Below are 17,147 nucleotides of genomic sequence, written 5' to 3'. Positions count from 1 at the left end.
AGCCAAGGGGGCAGCCGTCGGTCAGAGTGTTTATGCTGTTTTTCTGAGAGGAGGAAAGTTCTTGGTGCCCACACTCTATGAAGAGAGAAGTCAACGTGGACTGAGAGAACCACGTGCTGCTTACACCAAATCCCCTTCCCATGCACACCACCCGCCTGGGCCCCGAAGCCTAAGGTGTCCTTGGGCTATTTTCCCCATACAATATTTTACTTTTTTATTAGTACCAGCATTCTCTAGTCTTTTGCTCCTTCCCCCTTCCTCCTTCCACCCTGGAAGAATGCCTGATTATTATAAAAACGTATTTTGCTTAATAACTAACATATTCTATGGCTCCTGCATGTCAAAAGACCTGTCTGAGTACTACAGATGGTTTCCTTTCATGGGTAAATCTGAGATCTGAGAGTGGGAAGCATATTTGAATGATAAAAGTTTGGCACCTTCAGTTTAGCTTCGTGAAAAGTGCTTCAGCCAAAGTAAAGGATCCCCAGGGTGGAGACACCAATGAGGGACCAACACACTGAATCATCTTGTTTGCCACAATCTGTGGCATTATTTTCACACTCACGATTTGCTAATCACAATTTCTGATGTTTTCATGTTCTGGGGACATTTTTTGTTGCTTGAATGATTGTTGCAAAGTGATTCAAACCAAGAAAGAAATCTGGATTCATCTGTGGCTTTACCAAGGCTCTAAAGTTTATCTTTGAGGGTGAGCTGGAAATAAAAATATATCACCTTTCTTTCCTTTCGGCATTAAGAAAAAAGTTTTTTCTTTGAGTGCCTGACTGTTGTTGTAGTGGGAGAAAGGTAGTCACCGGGGAAATTAGGCACAGGATAAATATTTATTAGTTGAATGAATGAGTGAACATCAGAGGTTATATCTAGAAGACTGACTCATAGCCTGCAGCACGTTGGCAGGCAAGGCTGAGCGGCAGAGGGTGGTGTCATGAAAGGCATGCAGGTGTTTTGATGGCCCAGGTGAACTATGCAAATCTGGTGGCATCAGTTACTAACCAAAGTCGGAGGAGGGGGAACCTGTGAAGACAGTGAAGAAATGAGAGAAAGAGGGACAAGTGACTGACTTCATGCTGGTGATGATTTTTCCTGGATATTTTGCAGAATTGTGCTAAAGTAGTTACAGAACAATGGCAGCAGCCTTCGATCACAAACATCCCAACTGTACAAAGAAGAAAAAAAAGAGAAAGTAATGATCGATCCCACCTACTTAAAAGGAAAAGACCTGACGTGACTCTATAAACATAAAACTATAAACATTTTCAAACATCTAATCCCACTGGTCATGTTACAGGGTGTGGGCTTTTCACATTCTCTAGCTTGTGGCAAAGCAGTGCAGCTCCAGCCGCTGTGGCGATTTCCGTGTGAACACAGCTGCATGCATCCGCATTTCCCCCTTTGTCACCTGGAAATCACCCAACAGCGACAAGAAGAATAAAGGAAGGTGCATACCCCATTTTTGGTGAAATTAGGAGGCAGGTATATTCCCCAGACTCCACAACGTAGAACTGGCCACTGAATGCTGCTGAGTTCATAGAAGGAAGAGGGAGAAAAGTAGAGAGAAGCCTTACTGGGTAAGAGGACACAGCGCAGCAGATCTAGGTGAGAGCCCGCAAAAGTGCACTTATCCAAGGTGAGAGGCACGTCCTGAGGGGTGAAAGCTTTTCCTCTGTGTGATACAGTATTATTTCTTGAAAATATTTCTGGCCCTCCCTGCTAGTGTCTTTCCTGCCACCCTGGACCTTCTGGCCTTTTCCTAAACAGGGCTGTTCGTGCTAAAGATTGATCTGTCCCACTTCACTGTGTCAGGCTGGGCCATCAAACTGGCTCGGGCCAGTGACATGTGAGTGGAGTGACAGGTACCACTTCTGAGCAGCAGCTTTAAAGAGCCGCCTCTCTTTTCCCTGTCATCAACCAGCAATGTCCCAGAAAAAATACTAGTAGTCGACTTGTTTTCTTTCAGTTCATAAAAGAGCAAGGGTTCAAAAATACGAAAATACATAGAGCTTAATAATATTATTAATAAGTAAATAGCTTTATAATATATATCATTTTCTCTCCTAATAATGGAGAATATATCCTCATTTTAAGTATCTCTGAATTGGTACGTTTTATCAGCCCACAAAGGAAACTGCAGCATTTTCCCAAAATTCTAAAAGAGTATGGGGAGGAGGGTATAGCTCTGTGGTAGAGTGTGTGCTTGGTGGCAGAGTGAGTGCTTAGCATGCACAAGGTCCTGGGTTCAATTCCCAGTACCTCCAATAAAAAATAATAATAATAAATCAATAAATCTAGTTACCTCTCCACTCCCCACAAAGAGCAGAATATAGATAGAATTCTCCCTTTACAATGAAAACAACCCAGAAATTAATAAAAATAAAAGCCCCTAGTACCTGGAAATGAAAGGCAGAAAACAATCAATAAAACCTGCAATTCTTGGCTCAAAGAAGAAATACAAACTGAAATATATAGATAAGATACATAGAAAATACAAGGAATACAAACCCTCCATATCATAACATATGGGATATAGCTAAAGCAATTTTTAGAGAAAAACTTCATAGCTTTATGTGTTTAAATCAATAAAAAATAAACAATTTCCTGAGAAATGCAAAAGGAAGGAATATAAAAATAAAATATAAATTAATAAATTGGAAAACAGAAACACAGTAACAAGTATAAATACATTCAAAATAAGTCCTTGGAAAATACGATAAAATAGACAAATTGATAGCTGAACAACTAGTTTACAGGAAGCAAAATATAAGTATATTTTAGTGTGTAACTATAATTTACTATATTTACAGTCTTTAATATACTCTGAAAAGATTTTCAACTCTACTACTGTTCTAAGAGAAATATAAAATAAAACCACACCTAGGTGCCATTTTTTACTTATCTGATTGGAAAACACTGAAAAACTTGATGACTCAGTGTGTCGATGAGGCCTTGAGGAAATAAACTCTCTTTAACAGATCTAATGGGTGTGAAAAAGTGTATCATCTCTTTTGATGGGAATTTGAAAATATCTCGCAAAACAGAAACTCCATAAACCTTGCCAATTCACTTTCAGGATTTTATCCTGCAGATACGTTCACACAAGGATGAACATGTTTATCTTTTGGTTTTGTTTTCACTGAGCAGGGGAAAAAGAAATGATGGAACACCTATAGTATTTCAGACAGTTCACACATGCATCTCATTTAATTCTGAGAACAACATAGTGATGTAATTACTCTTTCCATTTTACAAACAAAGCCACCAGGGCTCAGAGAGACATGCCACTTGTCAAGGTTGCTCAGGTAGTGAATGTCAAAACTGGTTTCAAATCCTACTCTGATCTGTCTGACCCTAAAGGTATCCCACGTGGACTCTGAGGAACTACGTGTCCTTATTTGTAAAAACCAAGAGACTGATGGACTCTAACATTCCTTCACCTCTGATTCTGAATGCAGCCCCCCTGCCCATTTCTCTCAGTATAATTCCCATCTCAGGTGGTGTGTGCACCGGTCGTCTGCTCTTTTTTCTCGTCAAGTCGTATTGTCCATGCTAAGTATGTACCACATTTTGTTTACCATTCACCCGTTGAAGGATTGTTTCCAGTTTTGGGTCATGAATAAAGCTTCTCTGAACATTCTCGTACAGATACTTATGTGAATATATCTTCATTTCTTTGGGATAAATGCCCAAGAGTACAGTTTGGGTCATGTGACAGTTATGTGTTTCATTTCACTTAGGTCTTTTTGACATCTTTCATCTCCATTTTGTAATTTTTACCATACAGAGCCTATACATGTTTTAAGTTTATGCCCAAATCATTTTTTGGAGTGATCATAAGTGATAGTGAGTTTTAAATTTTGCTTTGCCCATCTTATTGTTAATGTATAAAGGTACAATTGATTTTTGTGTGTTCATCTCATGTTCCATCCTGCCATCCTGCTGAGCTCAGTAACTAGTTCTAGGAGTTTATTTGTAGATCTCTTGGGATTTTCTATGTTGACAATCCTGTTATCTCGAATAGGGTCAGTTTTATTTCTTTCTCTCCAATCTGTATGAATTTTATTTATTTTTCTTACCTTTTTGCAGTGGCTAGAACGTTCAGTACTATGTTAATAACAGCAGTGAACGTGAACACCCTCACTTTGTCCCCAGTCTTAGAGGAAAAGCATTTAGTGTTCACCGCTAGGTATGTTGCTAACAGTAGGTTTTTTGTAGATGCTTCTTACCAATTTGGGTATCTCCTCATTCATAAGTTCTTTATTCTTAATCATCAATGAGTGTTAGGTTTTGTCAAATGCTTTTTCTGAATCAATACATGTGATGATGTGATTTTTCTTCTTTAACCTGGATTATATTGATTTTCAAATGTTAAACCAGACTTGCAAACCTGGAATAAATCCCACTTGCTCATGAAATAAATAAACAAGCAAAGAAATACATAAAACTCTTTTCTTTGTTTATATTGCTGGCTTGAATTTGCTAATCTTTTTTGAGAATTTTTGCATCTGAGTTTATGAGAGCTATGGTCTGTAGTTTTCTTTTTTGTATGATTTTTAAATTTTGCTGAGAGTCATTCTAGCCTCATAAAATGAGTTAGAAAGTGTTCTCTCCTTTTCTAATTTCTGGAAGAGATTGTATAGGACTGGTGTTAAGTCTTCTTTAAATATTTTGCAGAATTCTCCAGTGGAGAGATCTGAGCATGGCGATTTCTTTTTCTGGAGCTTTTTAAGTCATGAATTCAGTTCTTGGATAGTAAAAGATAATTCAGATTATTCGTCTTGGTTAGATTTTATTTGTTTCTCTTTTTGAGAAATTGATCTGCTTATTTTAAATTGTCTAACATAGGCATAAGGTTCTTCATAGCAATCCTTTATTTCTCTTTTAATGGCTGCAGGTTCGATAATGCTATCTTCTGTTTAATTTCTGATATGGAGATTTCTGTCTTTTTATCTTCATTTTTTGAATACCTATTTTAATCTTAATTCCATCATCTGGAAAGCAAGATAACTGCATTGCTTTCCAATTGCTGCTGTAACAAATGAACACAAATTTAGTGACTTGAAACAACTCAAGGTTATTGTCTTACAGTTCTGAGGTCAGGAGTCCAAAATGGATCTCACTGCACTAACACCAAGGTGTCAGCAAGACGGTGTTCACTTCTGGAGGCTCCAAGGGACAATCTGCTTTCTTACTTTTGGCCAGGTTCTAGAAGCTTCCCACATTCCCTGGCTCATGGCTCTTTCTGTCTTCCCACCTTACATCACTCTGACTCCCTCTGCTGCTGCCCAGTTCTACATTTAAGGATGCTTGTGATTACGCTGGGCTCACCCCAATAATCCAGGATCATCTCCCTATGTGAAGGTCAACTAATTAACAACCTTAATTCTGTCTGCAACCCAATTTCCCCCTTGCCATGTAATGTAACAAATTCACAGGTTCTAGAAAGTAGGCCACGGACACCACTGGAAGGACATTGACCTGCCTGCAATCTACATACAGCAATGTGTGAGAGTGTTTCACAAATTTTAATGCACTCATGTAATATTTACTGAACGTCAGCTATATGCCAGACACGGTAGGAGACGCTAACCTCAGTGAAGTTTTCTCTACTGCAAAAAAGCACTTGGCTCCACCCGGATGGGCTTTTTCATGCTCGCCAGTAAATCTCACACTTCCATTCACAAGCAGTACTGGGCTATGAGAATTCTCCAGGTCAGGCTTTTCCAAACTTGCCTGACTTGGGAGATGTTTGTTTTCCCTAGATTGTCATTTCCTGGCCCCTTCTTCTGCTTAATTGGGAAAGCCTGCCTCTCCCTCTCTTTTTCCCTCTTCAACCCCCTAACCGTGTGATTCTGATTGCCGGTGCCTATAACACCCTTGGTCCCCTTCAAACACTGCTAGCTTAACATTTTCACACTGTGCTGTCATCTTTGGTGTATTGTCCGACATCTCTGCTAAACCTGTAAGGTGTATGAAAGCAGGGACTGAGTTTTTACTTTTTTACTATCTCCAGTTGCTAGCATAATGCCTAGAACAAAGTGGGCACTATAATAATAAAATAATGTCTTGCCAAATGTATGAATAACGCTTAAATCCTAAAGTTTTGTGTTCAGCCTCTTCTGTTCTTTTCTTTGATCTCTGCCTTAGGGATTCTCTCCATATATTCAACTACCTGCTCTGTGCATGAGACCCAAATGCCCAGGTTCACATGTTACTGCTCTCCCAAGTTTTTGGTGTCTGCCGGATGGACCGTCGTGCTATTCTCCATACAATTTCCAAACCATATTCAAAATATAATGTATTATTTTCCTGCCAAATAAGTTCTATTTAAAATTTAGCTTTGTGTTATTTTCACCTCCTGTTAGCTTGAAACTTTCATGTACCTTGCTTTCTCTCGTGTCCAGTCCATGTCCAAGTCTCGTGAATGATCTGTCTCCCAAGTCCCCTCTGTTTTAATTTTTCTGGAGTCCAGGCTTCATCAAATTGTAAGTGGCTATTCCAGTAGTGTCCTAACAAGTCTCCTCTGGTCTCTCCCCCTTTTAATCCAGCCTACATCACAGGTTGTGTTTCCTAAATCACAGCAATCAAGTCATTATCTTGCTAATCAGACTTTTAATGCCTCCCTCTTGTCCAAAGAGTACAACCCTCCATCTACTTCCCTATCATATTTGCATTTCTTTGTCCTCCACTTAAACAGGACTACTGTGGTTGGCAGAATCATGGGTTTCTCCGCTCCTAATGTCCATGACCTAATCTCTAGGACCCATGAATATATTATCTGACATAGCAAAAGAGACCTTGCAGATGTGACTAAATTAAGGGACTTGAGATGGGGAGATTATAAATGTGGGCACAATGTAAAAAAAAGGGGGGTCCTTCTAAGGGGGAGGCATTATGATGGAAGCAGAAGTCAGGGTGATGTGGGGCCAGGAATCAAGACATGCAGCGAGACCAGAAGGAAGGCAGCCTTGCTGGCCCATTTCAGACTTCTGACCCTCAGAGCTGGAAGATCATTAAATTTGTGCTGTTTTAAGCCACCAAATTTGTGGTGAATGTTTACAGCCGCAATAGGAAGCCAACATAAGTAATTGCCTGCTTTTCTCATTCTGCAGTATAGTTCAGGTTACTTAGTTTGTGTGCCTTCTTCTGATTTTTCCAGTTTGTTGAGTCTGTCCACCTCAAGGTTCATCTCAGACGCTGCTGCTTCTTCCCTAGAGCCTTCCTAGAACCTGATCTGGGGCACCTCATTCAGGGACATACTGCTCACCCCACCAACTACAATAACCTCCGATCAGCCTTCATACTACTGCCTAAGATGCAGACCGACGTTTCTCGCCCCAACCTCAGGTCAGCCAGACTTGAGGTTCAGGGCACAGACTTCCAGACTGCCGCATCAGCCCAGGATTTCTGACCCCAGGATCCTGGAGCCACTCTCGCTCCCGACCAGCTGAATACCAGCCCCCTCAGGTCAGTGATTTGCTAGGATGACTCACAGGACTCATGAAATTGCTTTACCTGCAATTACGGTTTTAGTACGGTAAAACGATGCAAATCAGAACCAGCCAAGGGAAGACACACACAAGGTGGAATCCGGGACTGGGAAGATTCCAAATGTGAAGCTCCATGTCCTCGGGGACACACTGCCCTCCCAGCATCGAAGTGTGGGGACACGTACTGAAGTTTTGCCTACCCTGGAAGCTCACCTGGGCTCCAGTTGTCAGGGCTTTTATCGAGCCGTCACTAAGTAGGGTAACTGACTGACACATTGCCCCATGTTTGAGCTTGATTTCCAGCCTCCCTCCCCTCCCCAGAGGTTGAGCTGACGCCACATGGCTCAAAGCTCCAACTCTCTCATCACATGACTGGTCTTTCTAACATGGTCTCTCTAACATGGCCCCTTAAGAGTATGGGTGTGCTGGCCCTATCCTGGTGTCATCGAATTAGCATAAACTGTCAGTGCCTTCTGTGAGCCCCCTCATCAGTGTAACTGTCCAATGTTCAGGGGCCCGCCGTGAATAACAGGCACTCCTATCACTCAGGAAATCCCAGGGCTTACAGGTTACCTCCCAAGAACTCTCAGTGAAGTTCAGTCCAATTCTTTGCTACACACCCCCTGATTAGGGTCCTTCACTGGCTCCCTTACTTTGAAAATGAAATGCAAACTACTTACTAGGATATTCCAGGAACTTCATGAAAAGCAGCCTGATGAAATGGGCTTAAAAACCTCTTTGTGAAGAAAGGAGGAGCTCATGCTCACTGCCTGGAATATATGACATATTCAACAAATTCTTCTTAAATTAATTATTGACTGACTGATGAGGAGACGGAAGGAAAAGTATAAAGCAAACAAACAAGATAAATTGCTTAGACGAGAAAGCTATTTACCAGAGTACTGAGAAAATTCAGGTTTTGCAGATGAGGTGGTAGGGAGAGAAAAATAACAATGACATTTATAAACTAAAAAGGGGCAAAGAATTTGTTGAGAAAAGGAAAAATAACAAAAACTTAGATCTCTTTTCCATGGCTCTTGGAAATTGATTATTTTAAATAATAGTTTTTTATTTTGGCTTCTGGGTTTAGCCTAGAGTCTAAAGAGTTTGCCTCCTCATTTCTAGACCAACATAAGTCAGTCTCTCTTTTTTGTCTTTTTATGAAGTCACTATATCTAAACAGGGTGGAGTAAGATCATGATAAAATATTAAAATAGAAATCGATCCTTGAAATAGATATCCAGTGTGTATAATAGAGACAGGACTTAGAAGTGTACATTTATGAAAACACTGCTAATTTGATGTGCTATATCCCCTATCAAGACATAAGAATAATGTACATAATGTGTGATAAGACTTTTGGATGACACTATCTTTGGAAAAGGATTTTTGATGCAATTTCCATTTCTTCTTCCTATGACTTCAAACACAAACAGGAAGATGCCAGCTTACTCGTTTTACTGCAATCACAGTTACATTGTTTGATTCCATACCTTTGCGTAGAATAAAACCATGTAACTACGGAATACAAGGGCAACGTCAATACTTGTCAAGAGGAAATCACATGGCATAGACGTTATACCACGAAGAATACCATCTATATTTTCTCTTATCTTACCTGGAGTTAAGGGATTTTCATTTTTAAAGTAAATATCTCATTCTATATAATTAATAGTTTGAAGAAGATGATTTTCATATTTTAACAAAGAATTTAAGAAATTATCTCGCAGCTCAGGCCTCACTAGGGTAGACTTGACAAAATTGCCTCTTCCTATCTTAATACTGGAAGAAGAGGCAAGACAGAGCAGCAGCCTTATTGGTGGATGAAAACGAAGGCAATGGGACAAACTCCTTCCAGCTATTATACTAGTTTCCCCCCCATCACAGCCCCAGACACGTCCTTCCAAGGCATGTAAACCTGATGTCAAAATAATATAACATGAACTGATTTGTGCAAATGATTGCAACTACTTTATAATTAAATGTCTAGGGAATTATATATGTGAAATAGATATCTCTGTCCGTACCAGGGATTTAATTACATCCTGGATTAAAAGAAATTTGGACCCAAGATTGAAAACAGATGGTCAATCACCTCATGTCCCAACGGTTGCTTTGTAAGCAAGTGACACTGGATTCTGTGCCTTCAAGAACATTTCCCCCACCTCATTGTTTTTGTCAAATACTCATTAAAGAAAAAAAACACAAAGAACTCCACTGTTAGAGTTCGCCCGGGGTTTCCCGAATGTTAGAAATCAGTGGGATTAGCAAGGTTTGCTTGGAAAATTGTCTTAAGCATTTACCCTCGTGATTTGTCTCTAATCTTGGAAGGAAACAGCTGATTTATTAAATCACCGTGGTATGTCTTATTCTTCCTACCTGTGAAAATCCAAAATCTGGAATTTAGATTGTGGTTCGTCTCCTTTTCTACCGTGACGTTTTTCACATTATACAAATGAGCAAGTAAGGTGAGATGGGGATATGTTTGATATTCTTCACCCTCTTGATGAGACGATGAGCCTCCCTTCCCCCAAGACACACAAATGTATTGAAATAAAGAAACATACAAGCAATTCTTGTTAATATTTTGTTGACTTGATTGTTAGAGTAAACAGAAAGAATTTGAGTTTTCTCCTTCAGTTAATGAATTAGGTTTTTCCAGTTAGAAGGAGAGCCTTTGTTGAATTGCGCAAAATACGTAGATTGAACTTCAGGCACTATATGGGTGCTGGGATACAGCGGTGAGCTGGCCATACGCTTCGTAGAGCCTCTCAGTCTAGAAGGAAAGACAGACTTTTAAACAAGTGGTTAAAAATAAATAATTACAATTGTGTAACACTTGTGCAAAGAATTCCAGTCTACAGTTCCAGTGGATATGGTGGAACAGCATGCAACTGAGGAAGACATCATGTGCAAAACTTCTCGAGGTTAGAGAAACCTGGGCATATGCCCGAAACGGGAAGAATTCCAACGGGCTGCAGCAGAGAGGAGGGGCTGCGGCTGACGAGAGAGGCTGGGGCCGGATCTCAGAGTGACCTGAGGCCAGTTTGCAAGTTGGAATTGGAGTCTCTGGACAATGGGAAGCAACCGGACAGTTTTTATGTGGGAGAAAAAAAAGATTAGATTTGTGTTTCGGGAAGATCACACCGGCAGCTGTATAGAAGCTCGTCTGGGTAGGAGTTGACAACACTTGTTCTGGGGGAAAACAGGGTGTTCCCGAAGGGAAGTAGGGCAGGAAGTAGATCTATCAGAACTGGTGTTTAACTGGATGTGAGGGGGAGGAAAAGGCTTCTGATTTGGGCATGTGGGACAGAACCGCCTTTTACGGAGACAGGAAATGCTAGGAGAGGAGGAGTGAATGAGTGTGAATGAGAAGAGAGGATATGCTATGTTCCGTTTTGGAGTCGTTGAGTTGCTGGTGCCTGTTACACAACCAAGTGGATTATCTATATGGGTCTACTGCTCAGAAGTGAAGTCCAGGCTGGAGATATTTGGCCATCGTTTGGATGAATACGATAAAGAAGCTGTGGGAATGGCTGAGATCACTTGAGCAGAGAATGCGGACTGAGAAAGGAGCCCAGAAACAGGATGATCATAAATCCCAGTTTGCCAGGAATAGTCCTGGTTAACACTTACTGCCCAGGTATAATTGTTAATTGCATCACTTTCCCTCTCTACAGTGCCCAATTTGGACCATAAATAGTCATTCTATTTAAGGCAGAGCCAGAAGAATGCCAATATTTAAAGTTTGAGTGAGGCAAAGCCACAAAAGGAGCTGGAGAAAGTGATGCCGCTGAGGCCAGCGGAAGGCAATGTCTCTAAAAAATTTGCATATGGCATTGCACGGGGTTCGCTCCTGTGTTCTATAATGATTAAACTGCAGGACATCTCAGATAGGGCTGAGCGTGGAACAAAGATTAGTTCAGGAATGCAGGCAGAGGTGGCGGGGGGTCAGTTCTGGAGTAAGGTGAGTGCCACTCATATTGAAAAAAATATAGACTTAGATAGTAGAAATACAAAATAATTTTCTCATCTTGGCAAGTATGTTAGGGAGACTATTAGGAAGGTTAACATCAACAAGCTGAACTACTTTTAGTTCCTCCCTCAAGCCATGCCATTTCTTGTCTCCAGAAGTTTGAGCTTTCCCAGCCTGCAAATCCCTTCCCTCCATCTTCCTCTTTACACTCAAGACAAGGTTCTGGTGTCACCTTTTCCAGAACCTTCTTATCTAGGTCCTCCTCTGAGACTGGGTTCCCTCCTCTAGCTCGGCTCTGTCCCCATAGCTCTACTAAGGCTCCTGCCGTTTTATAGTAAAATGTATTGTCTCTCTCCTTCACCAGAGTGTAAATCCTCCTTCTCAGACTTTAAATTTCTTAAAGACAAGGAGTGTGGCCTATTCTTATTTATTTTTGTATCCTTGGTCACCACATATGATTTTGTATGTAGTAGAAACTCAGTAAATATTGAATTAAAGAAAAATATAGGAGAAAAGTCAGAATCATTTTCTTTTTATTGAGGTCAGATTTATATACAGTGAAATTCATGGATCATAAATATGCGATTACTGAGTTTTGATAAATGTATTTCAATGTAACTACTATTCTAATAAAGAGAACACTTCTAGCATCTCAGAAAGTTTCCTCATGCCCCTTTGCCAGTCAATCCCTACTCCCTATCATAGGCAATCACTATTTTGATTTCTGTTCTTATAGATGAGTTTTTGCCTGTTCTAGAATTTCATAAAAACGCAATCATATGGTGTGCATTCTTTTGTGTCTGGCTTAATGCTAAGCGATATTTCAAAATATCGCTTAGCATCGTATTTGTGAAACTGACCCATTCTGCTGTGTGCATCAGTAGTCCACTCCATTTTATTGTCGAGTGGCGTTTCACTGAATGAACATGCTACAATTTGTTTATACATCCTCCTGTTGATGGGCATTTCGGGAGTTTCCAGTTTGGGACTATTATAAATAAAATTGTTTTGAAAAGTCATATAGAAACCTTTTTGTGGACATATGTTTTCCTTCTTCTTAGGAAACACCTAGAAGGAGACTTGCTGGATCATAAGATATATGTGGCAGGCTGAGGGGGTGGAGGGTGTAAATAAGAAAGTGCCATACTGTTTTCCAAGGTGGATGTACCATTTTTACGTTTCCGCCAGCAACCTTTGAGCATTCTAAGTTGCTCAGCTCCTTAATACCATTTGGATGGTCAATCTTTTATAACTTTAGCTGTTCTAGCAGGTGAGAGATGGATTCTTTGTGGTTTTATCTCCATTTTTCTGATGAGTAAATGATATGATGAGCAGCTTTTTGTGAACTTATTGACCATTCATATATATTCATTTGTGATAAATCTGTCTCCTGCCTATTTTTAAATGTGGTTATTTGCCTTTTTTGTAATAGACTTATAGTTCTTTATATATTCTGGATAAAAGTCTTTTGTCAGATATATGCATTTCAGATATTTTCTCCCACTCTGTGTCTTGCCTTTTTATTTTCTTTATAGTATCTTCCAATGAGAAGTTTTACATTTTGATGAAGCCCAACCTACCGTCTTATGTTTAGTGCTTTCTATGTCTGCTTCATGAAATCAGTGCTTTCTCCAGGAGCATAAAGATATTCTATGTTTTCTTCTAGAAGCTTTATACTGTTAGCTTTTCTATTTAGGTCTATGATCCATCTTGATAAAATTGGAGTTGGAGAGATTTTTAATAATTTAGAAAGAGCAGTGGAGTCATACTCCACATGATTCACCTTAGGGAAAAAATAGGCTATTTTCTTGTAAGGAGACTTTGATCATCATTTTGAATATTGTGTGGGCCTTAATAATGAAAAATACAATTTATCCACTTTTAAAGAATATTAACATGTCTAGGCAGATAAGCAGCAGATTGGAAGCTCAATTACTGTTTTTTTCCTAAACTTTTGTATTAGTTAAGATTCACTGAATTCACTTTGATTTTTATGTCTCAGTTTTTAAGTAAAATGTAGTGGTACCTTCAGCTTACTTCTCAACATTGGAATGAGCCTAGAAAATGATCAAAAAGCCTTTCTAAAATATCAAATTGTATTACAAATCTGCATCAGGTAATGATGATGATAAAATCCCTAACTGTGTAACAGTTGCTTATTAAGTTACAGACTCTGTCCATAAATGAAAAGAACAGCTTTGTGCTGAATATCTGTTAGGACACCAGTGTAGACGAACCTAGTATCTTTTAAACCAACCTAACCGCAGAAACTTCCTATGACACTGCTACATAAAGAACAGTTTCAACCCATGGTCTCCTCTAACAAATAAGGATTGTTGCAGTGATGTGTGCTCACAACCTTTACTGTCACAGTGAACTGGGGAGGAGCCCGATTAGTGCTGTTTGCACAGAGCCTTGTAAAAATACACCCATCAAATGGCATGTTGTCATTGAGCGCAGTGCCCCTCATTCGTAAAACTCCTGCCCCAGCATCAAATTTCTTGCTATTCTTTGTTCTGAGATTAATTCCAATCTTATTAATTCAGAATCCATTTTGGAGCTCGTAATAACTCAGACCTGGTATTTGTGATTCTTGTTCAGTAGAAAGTTCATAGTTCAAAAAAGAAGGTAGACCTGAGAATGACTATATTAAACAATTATGGGAGTATACACTACTTTGAGTTTAATTTTACTCCTTTTGAACCTTTAGTCTTTAATATGTAGTCTTTAATATGTAGGCATAAGCCTACATTTCTTTTTAAGTGAAATTTAGTGTTTAGACAGTTAAGACACCCCTCTCCCTCTTCCTGCATTTCATTTTCCCTCTCCTTTGCCTCCTTCACTTCCTTCACCTGCAAAGCCAAAATCCCAGAGTGCATGTGACCACATGTATCCGGGGGAAGCAAATTAATATGGCAGGGAGGCTAAGCCACACTGTATGTTAATGAGGTTTTCTGTGTAAAATTAAAGATAAGCTTGAAAAAGATGCAAATGCATGCCAAAAGTAAAACCAGACACTCATTTAAAAAACATCTCTGGACATTTGCTTTTTCCTCATTTTTAATAAGCATTTTACTTGGTGTAGTCTTTATTATTCAACACAAATCTCTTAGAGGCAGGAAATGCTTCTTGCTTGACAAATCGCATAATGTAAAACATTTCAAGGCCAATGCAATGATTCTAAATGCTTAATGATTTTCCTTTGGTGAGAATGTAGGCAATTAAAGATGGGAGAGGAAAGGTCTAAATCACAGGGGAGGCTGAACATCCCATTTCTCTGGTTACATCTTCATGAAGACACCACCAGTGGCATGGCACAAGAGAAGGGGCTTATATCATATCCCTTTGCGTCAGAAAAAGACAGACTGCTCACGCATCTTAGTGCTACATGGAAAACATTTTACAGCAGCTCATAATCATCATGTTTGTGTATTCATCATCATGCTCTCTTGGTTAGAACTGTTAAATGGAGAGAGGGCGAGCGAATTAGCTACCTGAGGAAGAAATCCTCTCAGGAACTGCACCTCACACTCAGGTAAATCTCACTTACTCCTGATTTAGGTTTCATGTCATCTACACTGGAACTCTGTTTCCTGTTTCTGGTTACCGGTGCTGGCATGATTTTTACACTTAATCAGTGTGTGTGTGTGTGTGTGTGTTTGGTGGGCAGCTGGAGGTGGTTAATAAGGGGAAGAGCATCTTTCTTTTTACTTCCACGTGTCTCTTGATTGAACCTTCTGGTTGTTTCCTGTATTAGGTTTCACAAAAATAGTGTTGAATTCAAAGGTGGATTTGGCATCTTAAGTATTGTGCTTTGACCACTAACAAGCACATGTACATGAACAGGAAGAAGTTTTCTTCAGGAGTGTGGGTTGTGCTTGTGAGTCGCCTCACAAGTGTATTGCATATGAAATTCCCTGAAAATTCCTTAGGATGGGCAAAGTAAAAGAAAGATGTGTAGATGAGAAACCAGAGACACCTAAGCTCCAGTTAGATGGTCTTTGATGTGAGAAATTTCCCATCCCCAGTGACATCATTGTTTCCACTACATGTGGTTTGGCAGGCAGGGTTGGGGCAGGGTGGCACCTGGCAAGACAGTGAAAACCAGTCTCAAGAAATCTTGATATCAGAGTTGAGACCCAGTACCATGGAAGTCTGTGCTTTTTCTTTTGAAATTTAGAACTGGAATAGTTAAGTAAATTGTAATATATTCATACAATGGACTATCAGCATTTATTTAAATAATGTTTTTGGAGGGTTTTAAAATACTAGAATCAAGAGCTGGTGTTCTAGACTTAGACAAATCTATTTTCAAACCTGAGCTTTGTCACTTTGTCAGTTGTGCAGCTTTGGGAACATTATTTGATCTCTCAGAGCATCCAGTGTCAGCTTCTGTAATCAGAATGCTTAACTAAGATGATTTTTGTATGGATTAAAAGACATGGTGCATATAAAATTCTTAGCAGAGAGACTGGCACACAATAAAATTATATATAACATAAAAGCTATTATAGATTACCGTTATTTTATAATATTAATATAGTGGGAAACAAGCTTACATATCCATTATTATGTAAACTCATCAAAAAAAATGCCAAAAAAAAAAGGCATCTACCATCACTCTGTGTCTTCCCACTTCCAGTTTGTGTATAATTCATTTTACTTTGTTTTCTGTCCTCAGATACTTTGTGAGGTTGTCAGCTGTATGTGGATAAGAAATCCCTCTTCACTTAAACTTCCCTTGCAGTCTAATCCTGACTAAAACAGGGCATTCCACATTTCTCAGCCCTTCCTCCGGTTGGTTGCAGCAGCTCCCTAGTGGCCAAGAGCAATGATCAAGTCTGCCCCTGCATCCTCTTTACTTCCTCATGTTACTCCTCTGGTCAGGTATTTTGGCTCTAGAAATGGATTTCAAGCTGTGTTGTGTGAAGCTGCTTTTGGAGCGTCTCCTCCCCTTACTCCGTCCCTGCTTCTTTGGGGCAGTACCACTTTATCTCTTACACATTTTAGAATTTCATATAGAATTTTTTTTGGAAAAAATAGGTCACTGCTAAAACAAGTTTAGGAACCACTCTTCTACCAGATAGCATTCCATTTCCTTAGGCCTGCTGTCCCCCTGTGCTCTGACCCCTGCTTTCCTACCTAGTCTTCTGTTTCTTCCACATCCTTACTTCCTGCTTTAACAACTTTGAATGCCTTAAGATCCTCCCCAGATGTGCGATGATTATTCTGTGACTTGTACCTTTGCACACATATTTAGCTCTTCTAAAATGCCATCCCTGACTCCCCTCCCACTGTCCCAACTTTGCCGGCTATTCAACAAATCTCTAAGCCCCGTGTGCCCTCCTCTGTGAAAATTCTCAATTCTCTCAGCCAGAGTTCCATGCTCATGTTTATTAGGATTACTGGTTGTAAGGCACAGAGACTGAATCCGATCACCCCAAGCAAAGATGGTGAAAAGAGAGCTAAGAATTTCATGGGAATTTAAGAAAAGAAACAGTATAATTGGGCTACCTTAAAAGCCAAGGAACTCTGGGGACATCAACAGTAGGCTGGTGGCAGATGTTCAATGAAATGCCCTGTCATCATAGCATTTCAGCTCTCCTTTCCTGTCTACTTTTTTTTCTAGCAGCCAACTTTCTCGCCCTCATCTCTGTATACCTAGG

General features: G+C 39.8%; 1 non-coding gene across 1 annotated transcript; it reads left to right on the top strand.

Moving 5' to 3' along the window:
* Positions 1-2,184: 2,184 nt before the first annotated feature.
* Positions 2,185-2,276, top strand: TRNAT-GGU (transfer RNA threonine (anticodon GGU)). Its single transcript is given in 2 exon segments — positions 2,185-2,221; positions 2,241-2,276. It is a non-coding gene; the product is annotated as a tRNA-Thr (tRNA).
* Positions 2,277-17,147: the final 14,871 nt, after the last annotated feature.

This window comes from Vicugna pacos, chromosome 2 (assembly GCF_048564905.1).
Source record: "Vicugna pacos chromosome 2, VicPac4, whole genome shotgun sequence".
In the NCBI taxonomy this organism is placed as follows: domain Eukaryota; kingdom Metazoa; phylum Chordata; class Mammalia; order Artiodactyla; family Camelidae; genus Vicugna; species Vicugna pacos.
Note: the sequence above shows the minus strand (reverse complement) of the source record. Positions and strands in the feature narration are given on the sequence as shown.